Below are 23,477 nucleotides of genomic sequence, written 5' to 3' on the forward strand. Positions count from 1 at the left end.
GTGCCTCCACCCTCTAATCATCAAGGGAATCCATAGCTCTCTGTAACCAAGAAACCTGAGGTCGCTATAATACTAGTGATTCTCCCATTACTATTGTTATTGTAGCCCTTATTGTTATTATTGTGTCGTTATTGTCCCCATATTGTTATTAGTGTGCCCCATAGAAGCCCACTATTGTTATTGTTTTGCCCTTATATTATTATTGTTATGTCGACTTTGATTATATTGTGACCCCTTAGACTCCTACATATATAAAGGAGGTTTAGTCATTTCTATCGTCCAAGAATTGTTCATTTGTGTAATGTAAAGGAAGTTTCCTCCTCGAAGAGGCTGATTTTGAAGTTGTTTATCTATCTTTTCTATCTTTTCGTGAGTTGGTTTCATAACATTTGGTATCGGAGCTTGGATTCTAGGGTTTCGCTGCTCCAAACAGGTCATCGCGGCATTTTCGCTATAACTTATTTTTTTTGTGAGTCACATTTTAGAAGCTAAAAGAAAACCCATTTGAGCCGAAATCTCAATGATCCTCGGGTCCAAATTTCAGATCTTGTCTCGCTATATTTTTGGAGATATGATCTAAGAAAGTTAGGGTTTTTGCACGTTGCCGAATTACAACCCAAACAGGTGACCTTGGTAAACTCGCCATAACTTTCTCTCTGAGTATCAAATTGAAATTTCGTAATAAGTGACATAAAGAGGATGAATTGCAGTTTTTTGTGAATTGTTTTGAGGTCCGAAGGTTGAAACAGTGACACACGGCACTTCGTACAAGTTCGCTCTTCTGAAAAAGTGTATAATCAGATCATATTGGGAGATTGGGCATAACTCTTTCTTGGAGAATTCAATTTCGATCAGACTGGTGTTGTTGGAAAGAGGACTCAGAGGGCTACCACAATTCGCAATTCAGGCCTTGGAGATCCGAAATTTCAGAGATACATCAAATTCAATATCGAGTTCCAACAAAGTGAAAAAACATGTATACTTTTTTTAATTTTGCATAAGTTTGGTTTGCAAAATTATTTTAAAGCCTTCTCCTCCTTAGAATCAACGAGATCTATAGTGTTTTATGATTGGCCCTACCCGAGGTCGACCCTTGATGGAAGACGAAAAAGAGTAGCTACCAGGAATTCAAAGGACACAGTGAAGCATATTTATCATTAATTGATGCCCCGAAGAAATAAAATGGAAACACCTGAAAGCTCTAGCATGACTCATGAAGAAGAGGAAGAAATGCAACATGATATATCAAAATTACGAGAACTAGTGCAACAAAATTCACTCTCACAAAAAGTAGCAGAAGCTAAGATGGATGGTTTAAAGAAAGGCGTGGAAGCTAATATGGATGGCGTGGAAGATAAGATAGATGGTTTAAAGAAATGCATGGAAGCTAAGACGAATGACATGGAAGCTAAGATGGATGGCGTGGAAGATAAAATGGATGGTTTAAAGAAAGGCATGGAAGCTAAGACGAATGACGTGGAAGCTAAGATGGATGGTGTGGAAGATAATATGGATGGTTTAAAGAAAGACATGGAAGCTAAGACGACTGACGTGGAAGCGAAGATGGAAAGCAAAATGGAAGATTTGAAGACAGATTTGACAAAGTTTCTACAAAAAATGTTTACTAATGGTGAAAGCATAGTAAATGAAACTCATGATGAGAACAAAATAAATGTTAATTATGATTTCATAGACTCTAATGTTGGATTGAAGACCCACCATGTTTCAAAAATTGATATGAGGAAGTTTGATGGCAATGATCTCGTAGCATGGATACTACAGATGGAACAATATTTCGATCTCCATAATGTGCAAAACACACAAAAGGTACGCATTGCAAATTTATATTTGGAACCAAATCATTTTGTATGATATCTATGGCTTTTCTCTCGTAAACAAATTGTTACTTGGGCAATTTTTACAGAAGAAATGATAGCACATTATGAGAATACAAAAAGCAACACCTTTTTTAGCCAATTGATAAATCTCAAACAAAAGGGTTTAATGATGGAGCACATTGAGGACTTTCAAAAATTGAATATAAGGGTAAAAGATATTCTAAAGGAGCATAGGATTGATGTGTTCATATGGACTTTAAAGGATAACATCCAACATGAAGTTTGCCTTTGGGAACCTGATTCATTGGAAAAGGCATTCAAGTTGGCAGGAAAAATGGAAAGCAAAATTATGGCAACCAGGAAGCCTACCACTCACAACTATAAAGATGGAAGTGTTGTTGCCCCTAACCTTCCACAACCTACAAGGTTGACACCACAAAAATTGGAAGAAAAAAGAGCAAAAGGGCTTTGTTACAGTTGTGATAGCAAATACACTAAAGGTCATAAGTGTGCTGGTAAGAAATTATTTCACATAGATTGTGAAGAGGAAGAAGAAAATGAACAAAAAATGTCAAAAGAAGAGGATATACACCATGAACAAACCCTAGATAAAGAAGAAATGAATCTGACCATATCTTGTAATGCATTGGTTGGAATTACCACTCCTCAAACTATCAAGATAGAAGGACATATCAAGAAGAAAAAGGTAATAGTGTTGATTGATTCGAGAAGTACCCATAATTTTATTTATTGTAAGATAGTCAAGGAATTGAATTGCTTCCTATATCCAGCACCAGAGTGTCAAGTGATGGTTGCAAGTGGAGGAACCATAAATTGCTCTAGAAAGTGCCATAATATCAAGCTATCTATGGGAGAATATGTATTGAATAGCCCAATGCTTTCCATTCCAATGGGTGGTGTTGATGTTGTACTAGGAGTCCAATGGCTACAATCTTTGGGTACAATATCTTTTAATTTTCAAGAATTTTTCATGAAATTTTGTTCAGAAGGAAAGGAAGTTGAATTAAGGGGTATCACAGGGAAACTCAGAAATATACTCAACTCTAACAGAATGACAAAGCTTTTAAAGAAATAACAACAAGGCGTAATTGCACAATTTGTCGCTAAAGGTTCCCACATCGAGATCATCTATTTCTCCAGATCTCCAAAAAGCCTTGGACAATCATTCAAAGGTATTTGAGACTCTCAAAGCCCTCCCACCTATTTGTGATCATGATCATGCTATTCATTTGATTCCAGGAAGTTTTCCTCCAAACATCAGGCCTCACAGATATCCCTATGCCCAAAAGAGTGAAATTGAACATATGGTTGCAGAAATGCTAGAGGCTGGTATAATTCAACCTAGTCAAAGTTCTTTCTATGCTCCAGTAGTATTGGTGCACAAGAAGGATGGATCATGGCACATGTGTTCAGATTATAGGGAGCTCAACAAACTCACTATTAAAGATAAATTTTTCATTCCTGTCATTGATGAATTATTGGATGAATTGCATGGATCAATTTACTTCACTAAGTTGGATCTTCGTTCAGGATATCATCAAATAAAAATGAAGACCGAAGACATTCTGAAAACAACATTTAGAACTCATGAGGGTCATTATGAATTTTTGGTCATGCCTTTTGGCCTTACCAATGCACCTTCTACATTTCAAGGTTTGATGAATTCCATTTTCAAACCCTTTCTTAGAAAATTTGTGTTGGTATCTTTTGATGATATACTAATCTACAACAAGTCTTGGAAAGATCATGTTGACAGGGTGCTCAAACTACTGGAGGAGAAACAATTATATGCAAAAAGCTCCAAATGTTTCTTTGGAATACAAGATGTGGAATATCTAGGTCATATTGTATCTCAAGAAAGTGTTAAGGTAGATCCTAGCAAAAGTAAAACCATTAAGGAATGGAAAATCCTCACATCCATAAGGCATCTGCGAGGATTTCTTGGGTTGACAGGGTATTATTGCAAGTTTGTTAAGAATTATGGGAGAATAGCAACACCTCTAACAACATTATTGAAGAAAGATGAATTTTCATTGACTCCAGAAGAAACAAAAGCCTTTGAACATATTAAAGAGGCAATGTGTCAATTACCGGTCTTAGCTACGCTGGACTTCACAAAAACCTTTATTGTGGAATGTGATGCCTCAGGAAATGGAATTGGTGTTGTTTTAATGCAAGAAGAAAGACCCATTGCTTTTGAAAGTCATTCAATCAAAGGAAAGTATTTACACAAAGCTATTTATGAGAAGGAAATGTTGGCAATTCTACATGCACTTAAGAAATGTCGACCCTACCTAATAGGAAGACACTTTAAGGTAAAAATGGATCATGATAGTCTTAAATAATTTTTAGAACAAAGATTATCTTCAGAAGAGCAGCAAAAATGGGTCATAAAGATGTTGGGTTATGACTTTGAAATCATCTACAAAAAAGGGAAGCAAAATGTTGTGGCAGATGCACTCTTAAGAAAGAATGAGGATGTAGAAGCATTGCTTTGCGCCATTTCTATTATTCAACCAGATTCGATAAATGAAGCAAGAGATGAATGGAAGAATGATGAAGAAGTGTGGGCACTCATTCAAAAGTTACAACGAGATCCCAATACATCTGATACATGTAGCTGAAAAAATGATTCGTTATGGTACAAAGATTGCTTATACCTATGTAAGAATTCCCAACTCAAACAAAAGATTCTTATGGAATTGCACACTTCTCCCTTAGGAGGGCACTCAGGATTTTTTAAAACTTACCACAGGGTTAAGAAGGAATTTTTTTGGGATGGCCTTACATCAGATATTCAAAAGTTTGTGGAAGAATGTTTGGTTTGCCAACAAAATAAAGTTGAAACAATTAAGACCCCGCGTCTATTACAACCTTTATCCATTCCAAGCCAACATTGCGAGGAGGTTTCAATGGATTTTATCACAGGTTTACCCAAGTTCAAAGGAAAGAGTGTCATCATGGTGGTAGTTGACAGACTTACCAAGTATGCACACTTTTGTGCATTATCTCATCCATTTAAAGCCAGTACAGTTTCTACTACATTTATGGAAACAATTCAAAAGCTACATGGAAACCCAAATATTATTGTAAGTGACAAAGATCCCATTTTCAACAGAATTGTTTGGACAAAATTATTTTCTTGTCTCGGTACTCAGTTAGCTCATAGCTCATCTTATCATCCTCAATCTAATGGGCAAATTGAGATAGTAAACAAATGTTTGGAAGGATATCTTCGCTGCTTTGTCTTTGACAAACATACACAATGGGTCAAATGGTTTTCTCTGGTTGAATGGTGGTATAACACTTCCTTCCATACAGCAGCAAAAAGGACCCCATTTATAGCACTTTATGGATATCATCCACCATCCATCACATCATATTTAAGAGAAAATTCTAAGGTTCAAGCAATGGAAGATCACAGCAAGCATCAACAACAAGTTCCCCGACTATTAAAGGATAACCTCATTTTGGCGCAGAATAGAATGAAACAACAGACATATCAACATCACGGCGAAATAAGTTTTGATGTAGGTGATTATGTATTCCTAGAGCTACAACCATATAAAAAAATGTCCCTCAAACAAGCTAAGAAGAATAATAAATTATCGCCAAAGTATTATGGTCCATACAAGGTGTTGCAAAAGATTGGTACTATGGCATACAAATTGGAGCTTCCTGTAGCTTCTCAAGTGCACCCAATTTTACATGTTTCATGTTTAAAGAAGGTTATAAGCGACAAGTTCCCAGTTCAAACAATATTGCCAGAACTAGACAAGGAAGGAAAAATCATATTGGAACCTGAAGCAATCACAGAAACAAGAACTCGACAGCTACGAAACCGATCAATTTCAGAGTATCTCATCAAGTGGAAGAACTTACCCACTGAAGATTCCACGTGGAAAGATGATAATTTTATATATAAGCATCCAGAACTACTCAAGCGTTGAGGACAACACTTTTTTGAAGGAGAGGGGCATGCTAGGTCCCTATAGTACTAGTGATTCCCCCATTACTATTGTCATTGTAGCCTTTATTGCTATTATTATGTCGTTATTGTCCTCGTATTGTTATTAGTGTGCCCCATAAAAGCCCACTATTATTATTTTTGTGCCCTTATATTATTATTGTTATGTCGGATTTGATTATATTGTGACCCCTTAGACTCCTATATATAGAAAGGAGGTTTAGTCATTTGTATCATCCAAGAATTGTTCATTTGTGTAATGTAAAAGAGATTTCCCCCTCGAAGACGCTGATTTTAGAGTCATTTATCTATATTTTCTATCTTTTTGTGCGCTAGTTTCATAACAAAACCAAGAAAATAAGCAAAGGGAGGCTAAAGAACTCTCCTACTAGGAATCCAAGGAGAAAGCCTCCATCAAAGTTGTCAAGGGAATTCAGCAAAAACCATCTCCACCCTCCATACTTACAAGGAGTCTACAGACTATCATCCTTACTCGAGAGTTGTTCTTCTACCTCCCAATGCTCAACCGAATAATCACTCTCCTTTCCTGCGCTCTGTTAGTATCGTAGAGTTATCTTCTCTCATTCTTTTCTTAGTTGCTTACTTCTATGTTACCTCTACTTTCTCTCTCATTTTTTAACTCCCTCTGTCCTACATCGTCCCTCTACCTCGAGGATGCTTGTCCTTTTTCCTCAAGCCGTTGCAACTGTTCTCTGTTGTGTGGGTCGACGATGTTGTCATGCCTTCCTTCTCGTCCACAATATTTCTGTCTTGTGTGGTGATGGGGGATGTTGTGTGTCAACACTTCCTTCTACCCCATTTTTGTTGGTTGGCTTCTTTATCCTCAATTGCTCATGCAACCCATTCCTTATTCAATTTCGTCCTTTTTGCCTTGCATATTTTTACAACGCAAAGCATGGTCCCTTGTCCTTCTTCTTCAACTCAATTACTTTAGAAAACCAATACATTTAAGGCACACCAGTCTTCCTTCAATAGCTATTATAAAACAAATCAAACCTCTTTTAAATCCCAAGCAACCTTTTTCCTCAAACTCTAGAATCCATGTCCCAGTTCTTAGGCCTTTTTTAAATCATAATCAAAGTACATGAATTATTTACAATGAGGGAGGGATTAGCCCGAGGCTGTCATAGAAACCATCAAAAAAGCCTAAAACTTTAATAGAATAGGCCAAGAGCATAATCAATCCAAACCAATAGGGCATACACACCTTGGAGAAGATTCAATCCAAATTTCTACAATGGATAAACAATTGTTAGGGGAAAATAACTCTTAAACATGGAGGTTCAATCATGAAAAGAGTTGGAGATCAACTAAATAACTCCAAAATAGGGAGGTTCAATCATGAAAAGAGTTATAGATCAACCAAATAGCTCCTAAATAGGGAGGATCAATCACGAAAATAGTTAGAGATCAACTAAAACTATGATTGAAGGAGTTGCACTAAAGAAAAGTTAATTTCCAAGAATTGTCAAGTATGGGTGCATGGATAAGCAAGGAGCATGATGAACAAAGTAAGCACAAGTTTTGCAACCAGTGTTCATAGGTGCAAGTGCACATGAAACAAGTGCATGAGTCTCATTCACAAAGTTAATCAAAAACCAAATGCACATGATGTTGAGGCACACCAAAGTGACCTAGATGAAAGCTTAGGAAACAGTTACAAGTGAAAGTTAAATCATCATAACATATTGTTGTCTAGGCTTTCTTTCTATCTCTCCATCTTCTTAACACTTGTGCACTAGTGTATTGTTAGATATGAACAAACAAGGTGAAAAATGCTTCATATGCCCTTAGGCTCTATCAATTATAACCTAATTTCTAATTGTAAAGAGATTTAATTAGGTCATGGTTGTTAGATAGATATATTGATATGGGTTATATCATTGTTGTACATACTTATTTCTTTTAAAAGAAATCAAATTTGCTACTCTGCCCAACTACTCATGCCAATTGGGGGGCAATTGCTATGCCATAAGCCTTTACAATGATACAACCATTTTCTCCATGTTTTCTTTGTCTAAAGATGTTTGCATTGAGTATGTTGACTGTTATGTTTTGTAATAATTTTTGTAGGACAAGATATGAACAACCTGTAAACTTTATTACTGATATTTTGGTTTTAATAACTATCTATAACAACAACTTTTGTAGTCAAATCTGCCAAGAGTGGCATATGGGTAGCTAAGACATATAAAGGCTTACCTGATGAAAGGCTCCTTTTTATTCTCAATAACATTGTACTTTACTGATGTATTCCAATAATAATAATAATAATATTTTAAAAAAGGACTAATTTTAATTTACACAAGAAAAAAAGCAAGTACAAAAAGAAAAAACTAAATGGAGGCAGTGTGAGGCGAGTCTGCCACCCTGTCGACGTGATGCACATTAAAGAGCAAGGGGCGTGACTCACCCCCAACATGTAGCAACACAACTAACTATTGCGGAGGTGTTGGGTGTGGAGCTTGATTATCTTCTTGATTGTTCAAAGCTTTTTGTTTCAACCGCGTTGGATCCTTGTTCCTAACAGGGCGAAAACACCGGCCGTTTGATCGCCATCAAGGGGGTCCAAGGGGGGGCGACAACGACTTTTATGAGCCCCCCCTTGGCGGAGGTTCGGGGCAACGATGAAAAATTGCCTTGAAATATTGTAATTTCATAGTCAATCTAATTCATTCATTAGGAAAATGATCTGACGGAAGAATTTATGTTAATTTAGGATTTTTGCCCTAAAAGGAAACCCTTGGTTTGTATGAGGGAATTGTATTGCGGTTGTGTATTATTATTCTAAGCGAGAGAGAGAGGAGATTGTGTGAGAGCGAAGAGGAAATTACATCCGATTTGCTGTAGGTTGTATCTCTTCATTTGTTGGGTAATATAAAAAAGAGTGCTTGTTTCTCTGTGGACATAGCCCAAAATGGGTGAACCACATATATCTGTGTCTCTCTTTCATGCGTTTCTAAATTTGTGTTTCCGGAATATTTTGTGTATTTCATTGCTCCATTAATTAATTTCTAACAGGAGGGTGATGGTGAGAGTCTTATTTTCAGTGCTCTACGTGGGTGGTTGGGGCAAGAGTGATGTTGAGACCCCGATCTCCTTGCCGATGATGCTTGTGCATGGTTCTTGTACTGTGAAATTGTTGTTGTATTTGTGCATGGCTCTCAGGTTGAGAGGTTGTCGCTTCGTCTAGAGTTGGTTAGGTAGATGAGGGAGGAGAAACTCTGTTGTGGTGAAGCTAATTCGTAGCTAGGGCTGACAACTGGTAGAGATAGTCGAACACTACTCTCTACGGGCAACTCAGGCTTGACTGCTTAGGTTTTTTCCTTCCAAGTCTTTCCTTGTTAGCCTGTTAATCTTTCTGGTAATGCATGTTCTGGTTCAGTAAATCGGTCATCCAATTCTGGCGCTCTGGGGTTTGGGGTTGATTTAGTGAATCTATGTCTCTAGTCTGGTGTTCTTCGGCTTGAGGTTATAGTATTGTTATATGCTCGGTGGGTGTTGAATTGCATACTTGGTTTGTCTAAGCTAATTTATGTAGCTCTGACATCCTGGTCAATTTAGAAAGATTTAACTGTAGAATGTTTGGTTTGTGGGTCTATCTGTGGCTCTGTCTAAATTCTCAGGTTTTAGAGGGTTTCAAGGGCATACAAGATTTTTCCCTTGGGCACCTTATAGCCATGGTTTATCTCTTGATTTAACTGGGAGGGATTGGTATTGGTTATACTATCAATGTGTCCTGTAGGTGTTTTTGTAACATGAAGGCACTCTTGCCAATTTGTAGGTCACAGGTGCTTGTGCGGCAATAAAAGTTTTGAAGCCCCCCATTCGTCATGCCTCCAAGCAATGCATGCAATGTAGGAGAGGCAGTGGTGGTAGCAATCCACAAGGATAGTGCAGGGCTCGACTATTCACCCAGGACTCTGATGGGACATATTTTAATGTGGTGCCTCCTGAGACCCGACAGGAAATTAGAAAATTGGAGACCAAGGCAGGGGTCGAGAAGTAATACTACTCTGACTCTGAGATATTAGAGGAGGTTTCTTGCTCAGTTCCCGACCCTGGTCACACTAGGGGGGCGAAAAAAAATACCCCAACTTCTTTGCAATACACTGGCAGATGAAGACTCTGCTTGGCATGGTATTGAAGGGCAAACAAGGGGAGAGGTACAATGTGTTGGCTTCACTGGAGGATACTAAAAGGATGTTGATGAACATACACTTTTCCATGGAGAGGATCGATGCAAGACTGACCCATGTAAAAGGGCATCTTCATTGTGACTCTGACACTGTAGCACCTCTTGGATCGAGTGCAAGGGATCCCGCTCCCATTTTTTCTTCTAACTCCTGATGGCTGTTATATCTACTAGTATATCTGACTCTATCCATGTTTTGTAATGTCTATTCAAAATGTTCGGTTTTTGTTTTTTGGGTGTATATGAAAAAAATAGTGGATGGATTCCGGTATTTACTCATGGTTTTCCTGATTAAATATGTATAATATAAATAACTAATAAATTGTGCACTTTTAGTATGGAAAAGATAAAAGAAAAACCAATTAAATAAATAAAGAAAGAAGAAGAGATACCAAACCCATTGATTCATTACCATCTCCGATTTCATATCCGAAGGCTACCTTGGAAGCACACTGCAGTGCAGCTTGGCAGATCAAGCATTGGAAGCACACTGCAGTGCAGCTTGGCAGATCAATCATAAAACAAAGGACTCATTTAAAGAATTTTGAAGTCAGATTACATATGATTGAACCTACTTACATATGAGAATCTGTTTGGGAGAAGACTCTTAGTAAAAGAAAAACCAATTAAATAAATAAATAAAGAAGAAGAGATACCAAACCCATTGAACCATTACCATCTCCGATTTCATATCCCAAGGCTACCTTGGAAGCACACTGCAGTGCAGCTTGGCAGATCAATCATAAAACAAAGGACTCATTTAAATAATTATGAAGTCAGATTACATAGGATTGAACCTAATTACATGATGAGAATCTGTTTGGGAGAAGAATTGTTATCATTATGCTGAAAATTTCTAGAATCATACTGTGATGGAGTTTAAAAATATTCCAATCTTTTGAGTCAGACACTCCACCCATCACACAACGATCTAAAGTTTTTTTTGAATAATAAAGTTTTTTTTAGAATAATAAAAAACAGTGAGTCCTTGAATCGATTAAATTGGATAAGATAGGTTTAGCAGTTAGAGATGATATTATTAATATCGAGGAGGACCAGATCAATTCAAAGAAAATAAAAATTAATAGTCAAATATATTATTATATTGAGGACTTGGTCAAATTCAAAATAGGTACATATTATTAATATTGAGTAGAACTACGTCAAAATAAATAACGGTAATAACTTAAATAAATAAATAAATAAATAAATAATTAATTATGAGAAAATTAATGAAAAGAGATGGCATGAATGAATTATTACTAAAATAATGTTAAAAAATACTTAAAAATAATATGTAAAAAATCGTTAGCTACTGCTGATATTACTTAGGTAATCCTCGTACAAGCAAGAAAAATATAGATATTTCACTCAGCAATCTATTTTGGGCAGTCCACGATCTGCAAATCCCCACGAGCGAAATGAACTGGCTGATGTGTGGACTACAATCTTTAAGAAACATAAGATAATTAAGTGCTTGTTAAAAATAGCTTTTGTGTGGAGACCTTGTATAACTTAGCTCTAGACCAGATACTAGGATTGGCATAGTTACAGTTTGTGCTGTTTAATGTAGGGATAAACTTTATTTTTTCCCTAACTTCTTGAACCGAGTAGAAAGGAGTAGGGGAATCTTACATATCAGAGTTCACAAGGATATTGTCTTTCAGTTTTGACAAACGCCTCCTTGTTTTGCTTGTAAAGAAAGTAGGCAACTGCAATTTTGCATAATTCTCACATTGTACATTTGCAAGGCACTATGTTTGAAAATTGAAAGGTAGATAGCTGATGCTGTTCCAGGCTCTTCTGGACAGTCTCTTTCCAGTTACACAACTTCCCTTTTGAGGATCACAGTGACAGAGAAATGATGACCCTCTTTTTTAATGCACACAATCTCAGGTTCTCATTCACTTGATGCCCTTAAACCTCCATTACTGGTCATTTAATGCACCCTCAAACTTGTCTTGAGCTTGTTTACTTTCTTGATCCATCCTCTTTACGATGAACTTGAATTGAGAACTCACTGAATATCAGCAATACAAAGACTATAACTGTGAGAATTGGTTCTCAATGCAAAAGTTCAGGAGACTATATATATCAGAAACTTCTTGCCATAGTCATTCTTGCAGTAAACAAAAATATAGACAGGTCCCCAAGGCATCATATCAGAGTTAGGCTAATGACTCAAGCCGATTAGATACTGCCTTGAATTCCCGAGGGCATATAAAACATCAAACAACTGAAGGGAGCCCTACGTCAGAAAACATTGAACATTCACCCGCCTGGAAAAAAGATGAATGCTGGAGCTACACCAACTCGTAATGACGTTCATGTTCTTAAAGCATACCAAATCTATGCAACTCTATCTTTGCTTATCTTCGTAAAGACCTCCAGCCTGCCATCCTTGAATTTCGAATATACAAGATATCTGGAAACCCATAAGGGACTTACAAGCAAAGCTGTAATTATTAAGTTGCAGTTGTTGATTGTAACTATCTCGCGAGGACCAGGACCAGCCACAAAAAGATACTAAAAAATAATGGAATGTTTGCTCGATAGAGCCCATCAAAATCTTGTAGCTTAGTTATCATTGTCCACCCTTTATAGTTCAAATGCTTCCTGTTTATCTTTAGTGCAGCCCAATCAACACCTCAATTAGCGGAAAGCTGATAGGACTAGGGGATAGGATCTTTGTCCATTATCATGCCAGGCTTCTTTGTCGATGATAGTCCCCCTTGGGTTAAATACGTCACTACACCGGGGAGGAATTGAACCCTCGAGGGGGGAATTTCACAGCCCATGTTTGCCCAACCAGATGAGCCTCTGGTGATAAGTCCCACCCATAATTATTATGCATATTTCCCGAATAGTCCGTGGAAAGGAGTTCATTAGATGCCTCAAAGTGCTATTTCTATTTACAAAGCAATCAAAGTTCCATGACAAACATTCTATTTTCTGTGCCTGCAGTTATGTGCACATTAAGGTCTTAAGAGGAACTCCCTCTATTATCAGAACTGGTTGCAGAAATAACAATTATCCAATGCCCTACCTGTCAAGGCAAGGGTATCAACCTAGTATCACCAATAATCCCCACAAGAACACGATCCATTTTTGAAATGATGAAAGCGGTTGGCATCTCTCACAACAATTTCACGTTCAACAATTTTGGAAATGAATTTGATGGCTGTGTGGCAGTCCCCACAGACACGGAGATTCTTTATGATTCGGATTGTTGTTGTAGTTGGTGTGCTGATAAGTCCAAATGCAATGGCCAATTTTTCACTGTGGTTAGAGAGAACGTGTTCCTTCTGCTCATCATCCACATCATGTAGAACAAAGTCTGTGTCAGGCACATACCCTTCCTTCTTCATTTGTGCATACAATCTATCCAATGTCGCATAGATCTCCAATGCTTGTGGATGTGACGCATCTTCCGCCAAGAACACATGCACCCTGCTCTTGACCTGAATCCAACTGCATCCCGGCTCCTTTTTAATTCCTTTTTCTCTCATAGCTTTTCTCACCTTAGCTGCATCATCCCACCTACCAGCTGTAGCAAACATGTTTGACAGAAGTACATATGTTGCATCACGTTGTGGTTCCAAGTTTAAAAGGCATTCTGCTGCACGAATTCCTAGCCTTATATTGCCATGGATTCTGCAGGCTCCAAGCAAAGCCTCCCAAACACCAACATCAGGTTCAAATGGCATATTATTAATTAAGTTCTCAGCCTCATCCAAGCATCCAGAGCGGCCAAGGAGGTCAATCATGCGGGCATAGTGGTCTGCTCCTGGAGAGATGCAATGAACGCGACTCATAGAACCAAAGTAGTTGCGTCCTTCCTCTACTAAACCTGAATGGCTGCATGCCGATAGAACACTAAGGAAGGTGATTCGATCAGGCTTCAAAGCTGTCCACGACATCTGTTCAAAGAGTTTGAGGGCCTCCTTGCCATGCCCATGCTGTGCAAATCCTGCAATCATTGCGTTCCATGAGATCAAATCTAATTCAGGCATGTTGTCAAATACTTGGGATGCATCTTCTATTACTCCACATCTAGCATACATTGTAACAAGAGAATTAGCTGCGGATACGGACGACTCAAATCCAATCTGTATGAGTAGGGCATGGATTTGCTTGCCATGCTCCAAAGCAGCTAGACTTGCACACGCGCTAAGAACGCCGGCAAAAGTGAAATGATCAGGACTTATGTCTCCCAGTCGCATTTGACAAAAAAGTTTGGACGCCAGTTCACCGTGGCCATAATGGGCATATCCTGCAATCATAGAAGTCCATGATAGCGAATTTCGTTCTGGCATTTTGTCAAATAACTGCCGTGCATCCTCTAGGCTTCCCTGATTGACATAACCTGTAACAATTGCATTCCAAGATACTACATCGCGCTCTGATATTTTGTCAAATATGATATGTGCGTTGTCTATCTTGCCACATTTTGCATATAACGAAACAAGGGCATTCTCTACGGACACTTTGGGCTCTACTTCAGTTCTGATGATGTATGCATGGATCTGCTTGCCATGTTCCAGATCTGCCAAATTTGCACATGCACTTAGAACACTTGCATAAGTAAAATAATCTAGCTTCAAGCCTGCCTGATACATTTCACGAAAAAGTTCTAAAGCATCTTCATTTTGACCATGCTGGGAATAACCTGCAATCATTGCGTTCCAGGCAACTTCATATTGCTCTGGCATTTTATAGAACAAGATACGTGCATTTTCCATATCCGCACATTTAACATACCCTGCAATCATAATCGTCCAAGAGAATACATCTTGGACTGGCATTTTGTCAAACACTTGGCGCGCGTCCTCTATGCTCCAGCATTTAGCATACATGTCAATAAGAGAATTGGCTATTGAAACAGAACATTCAGCTCCCAATCTAATAATTATACCATGCACTTGGTTTCCCTGTAAGTGATTTGCCAGGCCTGCACATCCCATCAAAACGCTGGTGAATGTATAAAGGTCTGGCTTGAAACCCATCCGTTGCATTTGCCGAAAAAGTTGTAACACCTCCCTCCCCTGGCCGTGATGAGCATACCCTGAAATCATTGCATTCCAAGAAACCCCATCTCGTTGAGGCATTTCGTCAAATATTTGGCGTGCAAACTCTACACTCGCACATCTGAAATATCCAGCGATCATAGTAGTCCAGGCAACAACATCTCTCGCCTGCATTTTTTCAAACACCTTGCGTGCATCTACAACGCTCCCACACTTGAAGTACATATCTAGCAATCGATTGCCAACATAACTCTCAGGTTTAACTCCAGTTTTTATCATGTGGGCGTGGACTTTCCTACCCATTGCCAAGGATTTCATGTCCCTGCATTCCTGCAACAACTGCGAATACATGGTGGAATCCAATTTAATGCTTCGTTGGTTCAGGAAATCAAACATCCCCGCAGCAACACCATCCAGTTCTTTTTCCTTGCACAATGTTTTCCCATGGCCATTAATGCCGCTGAAGTACAAGGGTTCGAAGTGCTCCTCCTGCAATTCTTCACTCGTATTTGCTTCAAGAGCAATAGTACTAAAGTTTAATACTCTGAAATCAAATCTCATTTTATCATGCCTCGGTAGCTTGAATGAAAAAGTGGGTGTCCCTACCGTACTATGATGTTGGAGAACTGCCAGTCTCCTCAGAAAAACTGTGAAGTTATTGGCATTTGTCATGGCTGCTGGCTCTACTCACCCATTTGATTCATTTTTAAACAAAATACCGTTGCCGAGAATATGTATTCGTGTCTACGAATGGCAACAACATGGCATTGATGAGTTTTCAATTTAGGAATGTGGGAAAAAATTTCAGTCAACTCTATATCTTTGTTCAGTTTATGAACGCCGGAAAACTTGTGACGGGCAGCTCCACATTGTTTGTGGATGCGGAAAATTTTGACAGTCAGCTCCATGGCATTGATGCGTTTTCAATTTAGGAGTGTGGGAAAAAATTTCAATCAACTCTACATCCTTGTTCAGTTTGTGAACGCCGGAAAATTTGTGACGGGCAGCTCCACATAATTTGTGGATGCGGAAAATTTTGTGACAGTCAGCTCCACATCTTCATGGCCGTTGGCAAGGTTCTATGTATATTTTCAATCGTAATGAAAAATTGGGCACGAGTCGTTGTTTTGTCTCTCTGCGAAGAAATCATATTTAACTGACATATGTAAAAAAGATGCCATGTCAAAAATAAAGTTACATTTTTAATGCATAGTTCTTTACTCTTTTTCCTTTTTTTTATCTTTTTTCTTTTTGGATAGGGTGGAAATATTTCTTTATTCAATTTTCAAATTAGTAGTGGGATAATCATCAAATTAGTAGTGGGGATAATTGTCACTAGTTGTTATTCATTCATGGCTAATGTTTCTAGGTCTTGCATCAATACCTTGTTTCCTTACATCCCAAGAAGACAAATTCTTAGCTCCAACATATGCATTGTTAGTTGCTCCTCGAATGTAGGCCAAGTCATCGTTGTTATTCAAGGAAAACGTAACGGGGCAAGGTTTCAGTCAGGGCCTTGAGTTGCCGAGTACCCGAGAGAGTTGAAAAACTGACAATCACAGTTAAAGGTGTGTGAGCGCACCTAGGATCTGTGACGGGCGCTTGTGTTCGGTTAAAAGCAACTGGGGTTGGAGCGTTCGGTTAAAGGCAACAGGCGGGGACACATGTTATAGCAAACATGATGGGCAAGCGTGGGTGAGTCACCGGGTAGAGGCGCGTCGGGCATCCCAAATTGGGTGCCCGAGTGGGCAAGCGCTTGGGCGGGCAAAGCACCCCACTGTACGAACGAGTTGAGTTGTGACATTGGACACGGTGGGTGAGTCATGTGGAAGTGCAACAGGTGAATCATGACGGGCACCACGACATGGGCATGGGCGAGTCAGTGGGCAACATGGGTGAGCTGACCTGTGACCCCCCAAGCAACATGACAACAACACGATGGGAAGTGATGGAATAATTATATGGTAGGTCGGATGCACATTATGGAGGAGAGATGACCCATGGAGCAAGCGAAGGGACACGACAGTTCGTGTGGAAGGACCACATGGTAGCATATAAGTAAGAATGGCATGGATGGAGTAGGCATCAACCATTCGACCAAGCAAGAGAGACAATAATGATTGCAGAGCGAGGACGAGCGAGGGGCCTAGGCATACAGACAGGGTGTAGGTGCAAAACTGAGAGTATTGCCAAAGTGCCGAAGTTGGGGTTTTGTTGGGCGCACATATTACAGGTTGGGTAGGCACAGAACCGGGCGCAGGCCGCTGTGACAAACTCGCGGGTCACCCAGACCCGAGGATGTTGCAAAGTGGTGTGGTTGGACCAGCAAGACCCAAGGCAAGTGCAAAGGGTGCAACAAGCAGCCCGAGTATTGTTCTAAGGTTCGGTACACGGTTGTGAAGCGGGTGGGTAACAAGTGGGCACAGACGACTCGAGGGGTGTTGCAATCCAACCTGCGGAGTCTGGACATTATGTATAGAGGTGTGGGTGCCTCGACACGAGGCACAACGACACACATGTGTGGGAAGATCGACATAGGGAGCTGGGCACTGTGACACGACAGTTGGGTAGAGCGTGCAAAACACTGCACGACGGTTGGGCAAGTTTGGGTAAGGCATACAGGGCTACACAATGAACTAGTAGAGGTGCACGACAGGTGCACGAAGTTTGGAAGAAGTGTTTAGGCCGAGAGTTTGAAGGATGCATGACTTTGTAAAGTTATTTGTACAATTGAATTACAAAATTTATTATATTGGGCAAACTCAGATTATATGGGCCCTGCCCCTCCTACATATGGTATATATGTATTTGATTGTGATGTTTTATTTCCACTGCTTATGAAGAATAAACTGATGAAAGATAATTAAATTTTTTTGCTGCGTGATAACACTTGTGATAAAATTGGCTAAGTGTTGGTTAAGGAGTAGTCTGAGTACTTGAGTATTAGTGAAAAGAAAAAGTATGACGGTGTCGCACTCGCCTATCCGTGGTTGAAAGAATACCACAAGGGTAGAGGCATGACAGTTGGTATTAGAGGCTATTTTGCAGAAAGGGGCTTTGACGAACAAGAAGCAGGAATATGACAGGCAGTGGCTACAGTTGGTATTGAAGCTTGGGCATTGTGTAGTTGGTTGCAATGAGAAATTAGGAAATTTGGCAGGGGCAAGACTACAGGGCAGGGTTGAAGCTGAACAGGGAGGTGTATGGTCTTAACATGTTCTAAGGCAAAGCTGATGGTAGATAACATGGAGGAACCACAAGTTATAGGTGAGTCAAGCACAACTCCCAAGACAGTTTTCATGAACAAGATGTTGGATCATTTAGAAGAAATAAGTTCAAAGATGAGTGCATTGGAAGCCGAGAATGTTGAACTTAGAGATAAGTTCATGAAGCAAGAAGAGGCTCATGAGAACCTCAAGGTACGATATGAGTATCTTGAATGATAGTATGGAAAAACTACAGGAAAAGTCAAGAACTTTGAGGCTGCGAAGGATCAAGGATTAGAGGAGATCACAAAGTTACGAAAGAGTCTTGATGAGGCTCTCAATGAGATAGCCATTTTGAAGAAAGTAGTTGGGCAAGGACCAGTTGGAGGAGCTGCCCACATCAAAGTCAAGGAACCTGATTCTTATGATGGGGTGAGGAGCGCAAACTTGGTAATTTCTTATGGGATATGCAACAATACTTTGAACGCCTGGGACTTACTAATGAGCAGGCCAATGTGAAGGTAACTACTCAATTCCTTACAAAGGATGCCAAGATGTGGAGGAGAAGAAAAGCAGACCAGATTGCACATGGTGAAGCTGAAGACATCTCTAGTTAGGAATAAATGAAGGAAGCATTGCAAACTCACTTTAGCCCACAATATGAGACTTGGGATGCAAGGGCAAAGATTAAGTACATTAAGAAAATAGGGAGTCTGCAGGCGTATCAACAAGAATTTGTGAGTGTGGTCTTGGAACTACCTGATATGGCAAAGAAAGACAAGGTGTTCAATTTCATCATTGGATTGAAACCTTGGGCACACAATGAGGTGAAGAGGCAAAATATCAAAACACTTGAGGGGGCATTTGTTGCAGTCGATAGGCTAGCGGACCATTATGATAAAGGGACTAAAGAGAAGAACAAGAAGTCTGACAAACTGAAGGAAAAGCCTACAAAGGAGAATCATTCAAAACTAGGTGGCAAATCGAAGATGAAGAAACCTTTGAAGTGTTGGTTGTGCGGAGAAGAGCATACGGTAAAGAATTGTCCTTCAAGACTGACTATGGTAGATTTGGCACAATTTGATGGAAAGAAGAAGGAAGAACCATCGTTTGGGATGATGCAGATATTGGGTGTTGCAGCAGCAACGAAGGCTATCCCAAGGTATGATCCTGAGAGGAACACATTGGAGTATGTGGACATGAAGGTTGGGCAAGGCAATTTTACTCACTATGGTGGATAGTAATGCAACCCATAAATTCATTAAAGAGGAAGATGCAAGGAAAGCTGGGTTGAAGTTTACACCAACCCAAGCTCGTCTTAAGGCAGTAAACTTTCCACCAGACAAGGCCATTGACATTACAGAGAATGTGGATGTACATATTGGTGAGTGGTCTGGGAAGATCGACTTCACAATAGTGCAGATTGATGACTACGAGGAGGTTCTAGGGATGGAATTCATGAAGCAGTATTAAGCAATGATGGTGCCACATATGAAGAAGCTATATAATTACAATGGACAAGTGTATGACCAATTAGGGGTACCTACCGTGGCAAAAATTACAACTGGGTGTAGATTGATAGAGATGAATGTGGACGACAGCAAGCAAGATGAGGAGGTCTATGAGAGGTTGAACCATGTGAAGGAAAAACGACATTATCTAATAGTATTTTGGACTTGATAGGTAGACTAGATGAAATGGAGGATAGCAGAGATGTGAAGTCGAAGACTCAAGAGGAGAGCCAAGAAACAAACATGTAGAGATTGGAAGAGGAGGATCCTAACAGATGGATTGAGTTGTTAGAGAAGGAGGATGGAGAGCCTTCAGCTTTCCCATCCCCTCCCTCTTTCTAGACTAGCATGGGGATGAGACTCATTGTCTTCTGCTCATGGCAATGAGTCCTCTTTTTGACATGATGAGCAGACGCTTTGGGGCAAGATGGATGCGATTGACAACAGGATGCGATGACAGTCATGATGATGTGAGATGCATGCGTTCTTGTGGAGGAGATGTTACGGTTGGATTAGCTACCCAACTAATCACCATCACAGGGGGATCCATCACATGATGTTCTTGCAGAGTTAGATGAGATTTGGGCATGGAGTAGGTCATGGGCAGAGCTATCTAGGTGTCGATATATGGATATATGTCTTAGTGATGGAGGTTGTTGAGATGGTGTTGTCGAGGACGACAACATTTTTAGAGTTGATCCGGATTTAAACAAGAACACAACAAATTACAGAGATAACCATAAACACAGATATGCAGCGGAAATAATACTTCATTTCATTAATGTAAAATACTGAAATATGCTTAAAATAGTAATGGAAATGAACCAGCTAGGGCGATGGTAGCTTATCTCTGAGAAGAGATGTGGCGGCTACATGCCTCTGAACTATGTTACAATGAGGCTCCAAGGCCTATTTATTGTTGAGAAACAATGAAAAACCCTTCACATCCCAAAACCTAGCCTTAGAAGATGAAACGCCAAATTGTGGGCCCCATTTGGGTAAATTGGTACATCAATTTCCTGGGTATAGATGCCTTGCTTCTTGATGGTCGATTTGGCAATGGTGCAGGCAATACATGATCTATGTACTTCCTGACATCCTGTCGAAGATTCAGCCAATAGAAATACTTTTGTAGTATTGCCACCATTTTCTTGAACCCAAAATGCTCAGCAGCCCGACTATAGTGTGCTTCCCAAATCATATTGGCATGCTCGCTTGAAGGAACACAAAGGTGACCTAGGTGGCATAACAGGGCATCCTAGAGTGTTTGGTATGTGTGGCTGAATTCCGGGTCACTTTTGTAGAGAAGTGGCCAATCAGAAGTCTCGTGCCCACAAGAGTTGAGCACAGTGGTTAACGCCATGATCGGTGGTCGACTGAGGCAATTTGCAACATTATTGGTGCTGCCCTTCTTATACTTGATATTCAGATGGAACTGTTGCAGGTATGTAGACCACTTCTGATGGCGATCATTCTGAAATTTCCCTTGGGTCTGTATGAACTGCAGGGGTCGGTGGTCTGTGTGGATGACCGTTTCCTTCCCCAAAATGTAATGTTTCCATTGTCGGCAGGCCTACACAATGGAATACATCCCTTTGTCATAAGTGGGATACTTTCGGATTGTGTCTGAAAGTGTCTCACTGTGATATGCCACTGGATGCCCGTGTTGAGTAAGGACTGCCCCAATAGCATAGTTAGAGGCATCTGTCTCGACCTTAAATGTTTGTTGCAAATCTGGTAATGCGAGCACTGGTGTCGTGCAGAGACGATCTTTCAACTCTATGAATGCCTTCTGTTGAGATTTAGACCAGAAGAATTTTGCTTTCGCTCCTCCCTTGGTGACTTGACTCAAGGGCCAAGTGATATGAGAAAACCCCAACACGAACCTATGGTAGAAGCTGGCAAGACCTAGAAAGTTGCAGAGCTCTGTCAGAGTGGTTGGAGATGGCCAATCCCGAATGACTTGGATCTTGGTTGGATCCACATGCACCCCTTGTTCATCAATAATGTATCCCAGATACTGAACCTAGGTCATGCCAAAAGTGCATTTCTCTAAATTGGCACATAGCTTGTGTTGTCGCAGTGTTTGGAGAACCTGTCGAATGTGGTGGAGGTGCTCTTCCCAACTTTGGCTAAATATCAGGATGTCATCCAAGTATACCACTACAAATGAGTTGGTGAATGGCCGCAAGATGTCATCCATTAGCCTCATGAAGGTTGCAGGAGCATTCGTCAATCCGAAAGGCATAACCAACCATTCGAAAAGGCCCTCCTTGGCTTTGAAGGCAATCTTCCACACATCAGAGGGTTCGATTGGTACCTGGTGATATCCTGACTTCAGATCGATCTTGCTGAAATATTTTGCCCCCTTTAGTTGGTCCAGGAGGTCATCAATCCGCCGGATCGGGTACCTATTACGGACCGTGATCTTGTTCGGCACCCGATAGTCAATACAGAGTCTCCAAGTCCCATCCTTCTTCTATACCAACATGATTGGGCTCCCACAAGGTGATGAACTCAGACGGATGTGACCTTTCTATAGCAGCTCCTGAATCTGCCTCTTGATTTCATTGTTCTCTATAATGGAGTGCCGATAGATTGGTCCATTGGGTAGTGGTGCAGCTGGGGTTAGATCGATGGAGTGCTTGACCTGACAGTGTAGAGGAACCCCTGCGGGGGAGGTGAAGATGTCCTCGTACTCCTCCATGACCTTGTCCATCTGTAATTGTCGTGTGAAGGGGCCCTGTTTGGAGGTCATGGCCATCGTCTTCTTCTTTCCTTGAGGGCGTATCATCAGGAAAACAAATTTCCCAGTTTTGGAAATGAGCTTACTGCATTGTTTTGCAGTAACCAAAGAGATGGCAGTAGGCAGTGCTACCTTTGATATCTTGTACAACTTATTTCCCAATGTAACAATAACAGCACGGGGTCTTGATTCATACACAGCATGTCGCTTCCACAAGTAGGGTTGTCCTAATAATACATTACAAACTTCAAGGGAAGCAATGTCACACAATACCTCATCTGTGAAGGGCTTGATGTTGTATGGAAGGCGACACTACTGGCTCACGCGAAGATCTAGTCCTTGGTGAAGCCACCCGATGTTGTACGGTTGTGGATGTGATGTGGTCGGTAAGCCCAACCGCTTCACAACCTCTACCGAAATGAGGTTCTTTTGGCTCCCACTATCGACAATGAACTGTAGCGGGGAGCCCTTTACCCACATCTGGGAGTGGAAGAGACGCTTCTCCTCCTCTGGATCTTCAGGTTCCTCCTTCTGTATCTTCATGGTGGCAACAATGGCATTGGGCTCCGCATCGATAATTTGCTTCCCTTTATCATTCCCCTTGTTGGGTTCTGACTAAGAGTTGGAACATACATCTGATTCTGAAACCTTTAGCTTAGCCACCAATGACTGCTTGGCTCAACACTCATTTGTGTTGTGAGTGGAGCTCTTATGGAACTCACACCATTTTCCCATGTCCTTTTTCGGCTTCGTGGCGCTGTTCTTTGCTTGTAGCTTTGGCGGGTTGTCTTGGGCTGCCTCGCCTTGGATTTGTCCTTTGTTCTGTGGTTTAGGGGCACCTTTCCCTTGCTTCGAATTCGCAGATCCAAAGTCTCACTTCTTCTGTTCAAACTTCTGCTCGACCTTGACGACATATCGGTATGCTCTGCCGAGCGAAGAGATGTT

The 23,477-nt window shown here is 40.4% G+C and overlaps 1 pseudogene; it reads right to left on the reverse strand.

The window, feature by feature from the left end:
* Positions 1-12,009: 12,009 nt before the first annotated feature.
* On the reverse strand, positions 12,010-16,202 carry LOC149218198 (pentatricopeptide repeat-containing protein At2g22070 pseudogene; annotated as a pseudogene).
* Between the last annotated feature and the right edge of the window lie 7,275 nt (positions 16,203-23,477).

The sequence above is a fragment of the Pinus tabuliformis genome, chromosome Q (assembly GCF_031772625.1).
Source record: "Pinus tabuliformis cultivar Carrire ecotype Pingquan chromosome Q, CPIR1, whole genome shotgun sequence".
NCBI classification, from domain to species: domain Eukaryota; kingdom Viridiplantae; phylum Streptophyta; class Pinopsida; order Pinales; family Pinaceae; genus Pinus; species Pinus tabuliformis.